The following is an 8,952-nucleotide window of genomic DNA, read 5'->3' as shown; positions in this document are numbered from 1 at the left end:
TCCGTCTCAAAAAAAAAAAAATGAAGGGCTGAGAGCTCGCCCGAATTAACTCATGGCCTCCAGCGTGGCCGCGGACGAGTGAGTGCTCCAACTCCGGCAGCTGGAAGGAACAGCCCTGGACCAGGAAATAACCTCGAGCCAAGCACCACGCCCTGACTTCCCTCTTCAGAGAGGCCTCCCCCAAACCCCGACCCCGGGCCTCTGAAGCACCTTCCTCCCACTCTTAATCCCCTTGGGGAACAGAAGCCAAATCTAGGTTCACAGTGTCAGGGATCTTCCCTAGAGCCCGGGTCACGCCCCTCTTCCTGGAAGAGGGCGCCCAGGAACTACAGCCGACCGGGCTGCAGCATCCTCAGTCGAACCTGGGTGTCCCCTCCGCTCAAAGGTCGGTGTGGGGAGCGTCAGAGAAGGCGGCCCAGCGGGCTTCGGGCTGCCTTCCCCGTGCTCGGGGCCTTTAGGGTCCCCGCCGCAGGCTGAACTTCAGTGCTGGGGGTGCGAGAGCCGCCGCCTCGCGCTGTCGGATTCCAGCCCCTAGTCATCCCGGCCTCGCCTGTTTCCTCACAGCCCTTCTTGTGACCCACCTCCTCGCGGAGCCCGGAACATCCGTAACTTCAACCACACTCAAGTTAGCAGCCCGCGTGTGAGGCGCGGTCCTGGGGGACTGGGCGGAGTCAAAACGCGTCTCGTGCCGCCTTCCTCAGCTCCACCCCCGGGGCGTGCCCTGCCCTGCGGCCTCGCAGTGGATGTTTTTTGTTTGTTTTAAAGACAGGGTTTCACCTTGTTGGCCAGGCTGGTCTTGAACTCCCGACCTCAGGTGATCCGCCCGCCTTGGCCTCCAAAGTGCTTGGATTACAGGCGTGAGCCACCACGCCCGGCCCCGGATGTTTTTATAGGTAAGAGATGAAGGGCTAATGTGGGTGAGAAGTTTTAATGAGACATTTGTGGCCTTATAATATCAGGAACAGAATATTCATCCACTGTTTTTAACCTACTTTGTAAGTTATAAAAAATCTTACTCAGGCTGGACATGGTGGCTCATGCCTGTAATCCCGGCACTTTGGAGGCCAAGGTGGGAGGATCATTTGAGGTCAGGAGTTTGAGACCAGCCTGACCAATATGGTGAAAACTCGTCTTTACTAAAAATATGAAAATTAGCCAGGCATGGCTGCGGGTGCCTGTAGTCCTAGCTACTCAGGAGGCTGAGACAGGAGAATTGCTTGAACCCGGGAGGTGGAGGTTCCAGTGAGCTGAGATCATGCCACTGCACTCCAGGCTGGACAACAGAGACTCCATCTTAAAAAAAAAAAAAAAAAAAAAAACTTGGCCTACGCCTGTAATCCAAGCACTTTGGAGGTCAAGGCGGGCGGATCACCAGCTGAGGGGAGTTCAAGACCAGCCTGACCAACACGGTGAAACCCCGTCTTGGAAAAAAAAAAAAAATCTTACTCAGAATAGGTTACAGAGCATTGCCAGGAGGCCGATACTCTTTTGAATGGGCATCATTTGTTAGGTCTTTTCTATGATTTAGAGTAAATAAGGCAATGGTTAGAAATTTATTTTCCGTAATAGGCTCTATAGCGGATTGCATCGAAAAGGTTATGGTTACGCAGTAGAGTTTAAATTTTTTTTTGAGACAGGGTCCCGCTCTGTCACCCAAGACTGGAGTGCAGTGCAGGCGTGCACCACCACGCCCGGCTAATTTTTGTATTTGTAGTAGAGATGGGGTTTCACCATGTTGGCCAGTACGGTCTGGAATTCCTGACCTCAGGCGATTCGCCTGCCTCTGCTTCCCAAAGTGCTGGGATAACAGGCTGAGCCACCGCGCCCAACGTGTTTCTTGTTTTTAAAGTTTGGCTAGTAGGAAATTTAAAATTCACATGTGGCTCACATTTTATTTCGAAGGATTGTGTCCTTTTAAAAATTTCAGGTTGGCTGGGCGCAGTGGCTTATGCTTGTAATCCCAACACTTTGGGAGGCCGAGGTAGGCGGATCACCTGACGTCAGGAGTTCGAGACCAGCCTGGCCAACATCATCAAACCTCGACTCTACCGAAACGCAAAAAAATTAGCCGGCCGTGGTGGCCCGTGTCTGTAATTCCAGCTACTCGGCAGGAGAATCACTGGAACCCGGGAGGTGGAGGTTGCAGTGAGCCAAGGTCGCGCCATTGCACTCCAGCCTGGGCCACAGGGCAAAACTCCGTCTCAACAGAAAACAAAACAAAACAAATCTCAGGCTGCCTGCTCAAAGGACCAGAAGCCAGAAAGGTTATAAAAGCTGAAATTTAAAAATAATTGTTATTCTATTCTTTTAATGTGTGAGCAGCTATACAGTATATTATTTACAAACGATCTTATACTGTAAACTAAAGGCAAACACCCTCTAGGGTGGGCCTCAGCTCAGGGAGGAAGCCCTGCCTAAAAAGGCTGCACCTTCGGCTGTCACTCTGTCTTCATTCAGCCCAGCATTTGGCTATACCTTCTGTCACTCAGGGCCTGAGGGGGCGGGCTCTTAACCTTGACCAATCAGCGACGCTACCCTGGGAACTGCCCAATCAGGCACGCAGCTGGAGCAGAAAGGGCGGTTTCCGGGATATGGCGGCGGGTTTGTTTCTTCCTGCAGCCGGAGCCCCGGGTTTCATCTTCGCTGTTCTGTGTCCTCTGCTCCTGGAGGCCCAGTTTCTGTGGCCCTGCGACCTGCTGGTACTGGAGATCCACAACTAAGGTGCCAGGGCCCCCTGGAAGCCTAGAAATGGTGAGAGTGCCGGGTCCCACATCCCGAGAAAATGGAAGGGGGTGGCGGACTCAGGCCTCCTCGCAGTTCTTCTTGCGCCCCGAGTTCTTGCCCAGATCGGCCTCACTCCCCTTCAGCAATAAGATGGCGGCTGCGCTGACAATGGGACCCCGGGCTTCCCGTCTCTTCCACGTGCGGTGACTGTGCTCTGGCCTGGCCCTCTCTGGGCAGCTCTGCAGACGCAGCACCGCGTCTTTCCCAGATTGTCTCTCCTAGCGACCCCGGGAAGGTCGTCAGGGGAGAATCCTGACCCGGGGTGCGAGTTCATGAATAGGAAGAGCTTTGGTTTGGTTTATGGGGTTCTCAGTTTCTCTTTTCTCCTATTAAAAATTTATGGAGTTCTCGTGAAAAACTTAAGAATTTAAACAGGGAGTGGTTCAAAAATTGTTTGTGGTCCATAGAAGAATCTTGAAGGAAAGATTCATGATGAAAAGAACCAAATTGAGTAATCGGTTAGGTATATTTATTTTATTTATTAAATTTTTTAGACGGAATCCGCTCTGACGCCAGGCTGTAGTGCAGTGGCGCAATCTCGGCCCATTGCAACTCCCTGGTTCAAGCGATTCTCCTGCGTCAGCCTCCTGAGTAGCTGGGATTACAGGCACATGCCACCACGCCCAGCTAATTTTTGTGTTTTTAGTAGAGACAGGATTTCACCATGTTGGTCAGGTTGCCTTGACCTCCCAAAGTGCTGTGATTAAAGGCGAGAGCCATGGCTCCCGGCCTATGTAGTTTCTTAATTTTCACCTTGAGGGTACAAATTTCCTGGTGATGTAATCAGAGCTTATTTGGCAGTTTATCGTTGGTTAAACCTGAATTTTGTTTCCCCCAGTGTAGTAATTTCTTTTAAAAAATGCATTAGAATTAGATTTTTTTAAATTACGAATCCTGGGATTAGAACCACCTCAGTCTATTAGCCTCCACATGGGACTGATTTTCTCTTGCATTTTTCACATGGGTCCCAAGCAGCGTCTCAGGTCAACCCCTCTCACGTCATTTCTCCAGCCTAACTCTGGCTTGCAGTAAAATACTGAATTTCAGTTGCTTCTGAAAATCTCAAATGCCAACTTCCTCTCCCTAATTTGCATTATTTATTATTTGTCCTTTAGTGTACATTTTAGATACTGTATTTAATCATTTTTTGACAAAGCATTAGATGGCGTATTTAAAAAGATATGTTTTCTGTTTGTAAGTATTTCCTATGACTAGAAAGCGTCATCACCTGACAGTGAATTGTAAAAAAAATCTCTGTGTGTCTTTTGCTTTTATCTTCCCTGGGCACAAAGATCTTATGAGAATGTTTTACTGTCAAGATGTTTTTATTTTAGAAACGTTACGGGGTGATTTGTCCTCAGTAACCCTGTCATTTTTGGGTTTCAGAACTGTCTGTGAATAAACCAAGATAACTGCTATGGCTATATCTGCTAGAGTATCTAGTGAATATCAGCTCCTAAGTTATTTTCTTTCATGGGACAACCTGAGGTATGGAGTGTAGCCTTTCAAGGGAGCAAGTGGATACCCTGGGGAAAAGATGAATCTGTTGGTGTACTCTGCCTTTGAAAAGCTAACCTCTTGAGACATTAAAATTGTCTTCGCCCAACCCAGCTTGCAGTTCTTGGAGACAGATTGCTGGTCCACCAGTCACATGCTGGTATTGAGGGGAAAACAGAAATAATTTATGCTAACTAAATGCTCTGAGATTTGTGAAAAGAAAAATAGTATCCCAAAAGACAAAACCTGACTTTAGTGAGATGGTGCAAAAACTTGCAAAGTAAAATGTGCTTGGGGCACTCACCTGAGCATAGTGCAATGTCTCCTGAGAGGGTGGCTATGGAGCGCTTTAGTGAGTATGATGGAGTGGGAGAATCTCTCAAGTGATTGGATAATCTGAATTGACACATGAATCAGACACATCTCTTTTCTTTTTTGTTTCCTTCTCTTTTCTTTTCTCTTTTCTTTTCTTCTTTTCTTTTCTTCTTTTCTTTTCTTTCTTTTCTTCTTCACTCTTGTTGCCCAGGCTGGAGTACAATGGCATGATCTCAGATCACTGCAACCTCTGCTTCCCAGGTTCAAGCAATTCTCCTGCCTCAGCCTCCCCAGTAGCTGGGACTACAGGCGCACGCCACCACACCCAGCTAATTTTTTTGTATTTTTTTTAGTAGAGACGGGATTTGACCATGTTGGTCAGGATGGTCTCGATCTCTTGACCTTGTGATCCGCCTGCTTCGACCTTCCAAAATGCTGGGATTACAGGCGTGAGCCACCGCGCCTGGCCTAATTTTTGTATTTTCAGTAGAGACAGAATTTCACCATGTTGGCCAGGCTAGTCCTGAACTCCTGACCTTGTGATCTGCCCACCTCGGCCTCCCAAAGTGCTGGTATTATAGGCGTGAGACACTGCACCCAGCCAATGTTTTGTATTTTTAGTAGAGATGAGGTTTCACCTTATTGGTCAGGCTGGTTTCAAACTCCTGACCTCAGGTGATTCACCTGCCTGGGCCTCCTGAAGTGTTGGGATTACAGGTGTGAGCCACCGCACCTGGCCTGACACATCTCTTTTTTAATCAGCATTGCCACTCCCTGGGTTTGTCACCTTGAAAAGATTTATTCACTTATACTGCTTTTAGTCTTTTAACGGTAAATTGCATTTTATTAGTAGAGTTAAAAGGTAAGAAAATACTTATAATATCTACAAAGGGCATAAAAGTTACGCATTTCAGAAAAAAAATTAGTTATGTATTTTATTTGTTAAAAATTATTGCTGGGTGCAGTGGCTCACACCTGTAATCCCAGCACTATGGGAGGCTGAGGTGGGTTGATCACCTGAGGTCAGGAGTTCGAAACCAACCTGGCCAACATGGTGAAAGCCCGTCTCTACTAAAAATATAAAATTAGGTGTGGTGCAACACGCCTGTAGCTAGAACTTGGGAGGTGGAGGTTGGCAGTGAGCCAAGATAGTGCCACTGGATCACCTGAGGTCAGGAGTTTGAGACCAGCCTGGCCAACGTGGTGCAACCCCATCTCTACTAAAAATACAAACATTAGCTGGGTATGGTGGTGGATGTCTATAAGTCCAGCTACTCAGGAGGCTGAGGCAGGAGAACTGCTTGAACCCAGGGGATGGAGGTTGCAGTGAGCCGAGATCATGCTACTTCACCCCAACCTGGGTGAAAGAGCAAAACTTCATTTAAAAAAAAGAAGAAGAAGAATACATTTCCACATGAAAATTTGGTAGATAATTGGTGAGTTATGTAGAGTCATAAGAATTTCACTTCCTCTTTTTGCAGGGTAAATTTGTGACAGTGAACATCTCTCTTCTGTATTCTGTTATCTTGACTTCTGAGTTGCATACTAAATTTTATGAGATAAAACTTGGTACCTCCTAGACATGCTCCCTTATAACTAATTGTTTACTACACGATTTTTAATGAAAAAATACAATTAGACATATATTGTCTGAAAGGAATAGATACTTTTGCTTTTCTCATTGAGGTGTACAATTTAAGCACCTGTTAATTTTATCCCATTAGATGAACATTGTGTTTGAGTAATGTTGCTGAATTTTTCACACATGTAGTTTTGAAAACCAAATTAATAACTCTGAAATGGAAATCAAAGCTTGAGCCTAGTGCCTCCAAGCTAAGGCTAATATTGGGCCTGCAAAAGAAGGTTATTAATGGCCCAGTTAGTTTTTTTCTGAAGACCCTCCCTTGCAGATGTCCCAGGCTGCTCACCTCAGCCATGGAAGAAACTTTTATAGTGAAAGAAGCTACAGAGCCCTGGAAAGCTAGGGACCCACAGGCAAATGCAGTTAAAGTTAAGAAGGAAAATAAACAGCAGGATTTAAAGATGAAGTTGTTAATGATTTGAAACAGCTTCTGGACTATTTAAATTAAAGTTAGATTAATGTAAAAAAAATAAATTCCAAAGGAGTATTGCAACAGAAGGAAATATCTACTGTAAGATCTGTAAAAATTGCAAAGTTCAGGCAGACAAGGGCTTTCTTTTATAGGAAGAAATAAACATGATTAGAAGGAAGGTGGGAAGGAAAGGGCAAATGGTGAGTGAAAAAATCAGATTCTAGAATAATATTTTACCCTGAAGTCAGCATGTCCTTAGGAAGGACATAACATGGGGTGGTATTTTGACTCAGATTGAGTGTAGCTGAATGTTCATGAGCCTGGGGGCAGGAGATAAGTGAAGTTTGATTAAAAAATATTTTATTTTGACCATTGAAGAAAAATTTAGCTGATTTTCTTTCTTTCTTTTTTTTTTTTGAAATGAGAACACAAAGAAAATGTGCAGAGTCTTTGCCTGGGTATGTGATAAGTAAGAAAAGAAAGCACCAACTAAGTCATAATGGAAACCATGGTTTTTTTTCCGTAAACTGTTTCTGGAAAATACAAAGGATGGAGACTATTATTAATCACAGCTATTTACCAGGATTATCTATGTGCTTCATGTTTCCCCATTTTTTTTTCTTTGTCCTGTACATTTCTTATATTTGACATTTTCTGGTTTTTGGTTTTTTTTTTTTTTTTTTTGAGATGAAGTCCTGCTGTGTTCCCCAGGCTGGAATGCAATGGGGTGATCTCGTCTCACTGCAGCTCCGCCTCCCGGGTTGAAGCGATTCTCCTGCCTCAGCTTTCCGAGTAGCTGGGACTACAGGTGTGTGCCACCACGCCCAGCTAATTTTTTTGTATTTTTAGTAGAGACACAGTTTCACCAATTTAGCCAGGATGGTCTTGATCGCTGGCCTCATGATCCGCCCACCTTGGCCTCCCAAAATGCTGGGATTACAGGCATGAGATACTGTGACCAGTGTATTTTTTATAATAAGCTGGAAAATGTAACTACAGTGTTTTGCTGAGTTCTGTGAGTAGCTCTATGAAATTATGAAACTTGAGGGAGTTTATAGGAGTTCACAGTTTTTAAACAGTAGCTCAGAAGTATAGTTGGGCCCATGGGGTTTGTGACTGGAATCTGCCATTAGGACAATGTTGTGAGACTGAGCCCTGAATCAGGGTCTGTGCTGACTCTGCATAGTATCAGAATTCAAATTCAAATGTTAGTCAGTGAGTTGCTGTTGGAGAAAGCCTTGGTGTTCAGCAAAGTACAGATTTGGTACAAGAGAAAAGATATCACAGAGGCCTGGCCTGGAAGAAAACTCTGGTTGTCTGGGAATGGAAGGCTCTGCTCTCCTGTACACAGGCTGTCACACTGCCCATTGTCCTGTGATTCCAGGTCTCCTCCCAGGATTTAAGAGGATAAAAACTTAGAGGAACGAAACTCTGATAGCAGACTCCCTTTCCCACAGCTGTCACCATAGGATTCCCACTCACTCACAGGCCTACCCACTAGATATTAACATGTCCATGCCTCTCCCATGACTAGGCGCCACCCTGAGAAATTTGACAACAGCTTTTTTAAAAAAATATTTTATTGTGTTTTAGGTTTTGGGGTACATGTGAAGAACATGATTGTTGCATAGGTACATACATGGCAATGTGGTTTGCTGCCTTCCTCTCCATCACCTATATCTGGCATTTCTCCCTATATTATCCCTCCCCAACTCCCCACCCCCCGCTGTCCCTCCCCTAGTTCCCCCCAACAGACCTCAGTGTGTGATGCTCCCCTCCCTGTGTCCATGTGTTCTCATTGTTCAACACCTGCCTATGAGTGAGAACATGTGGTGTTTGATTTTCTGTTCTTGTGTCAGTTTGCCGAGAATGATGGTTTCCAGGTTCATCCATGTCCCTACAAAGGACACGAACTAATCGTTTTTTATGGCTGCATAGTATTCCATGGTGTGTATGTGCCACATTTTCCCTGTCTAGCCTATCACCAATAGACATTTGGGTTGGTTCCAAGTCTTTGCTATTGTAAACAGTGCTGCAGTGAACATTCGTGTGCATGTGTCCTTTTGTAGGTTTTTCCAAAAGGAACGATTTATAATCCTTTGGATATATACCCAGTAATGGGATTGCTGGGTCAAGTGGAATTTCTATTTCTAGGTCATTGAGGAATCGCCACACTGTCTTCCACAATGGTTGAACTAATTTACACTCCCACCAACAGTGTAAAAGTGTTGCTATTTCTCCACATCCTCTCCAGCATCTGTTGTCTCCGGATTTTTTTTTTTTTTTTTTTTTTTTTTTTTTT

At 45.2% G+C, this 8,952-nt stretch overlaps 1 protein-coding gene and 1 pseudogene across 1 annotated transcript in view; both read left to right on the top strand.

Moving 5' to 3' along the window:
• LOC116544652 (zinc finger protein 726-like) overlaps window positions 1-8,952 on the top strand; it is a 432,536-nt gene that overhangs the window by 71,316 nt on the left and 352,268 nt on the right. The gene's annotated exons all lie outside the window — the stretch shown is intronic.
• Window positions 4,600-8,952, top strand: part of LOC116544651 — a 6,874-nt pseudogene continuing 2,521 nt past the window's right edge.

The sequence above is a fragment of the Sapajus apella genome, unplaced genomic scaffold, assembly GCF_009761245.1.
Source record: "Sapajus apella isolate SASKATOON/1434 unplaced genomic scaffold, GSC_monkey_1.0 scaffold226, whole genome shotgun sequence".
Lineage (NCBI taxonomy): Eukaryota > Metazoa > Chordata > Mammalia > Primates > Cebidae > Sapajus > Sapajus apella.
Note: the sequence above shows the minus strand (reverse complement) of the source record. Positions and strands in the feature narration are given on the sequence as shown.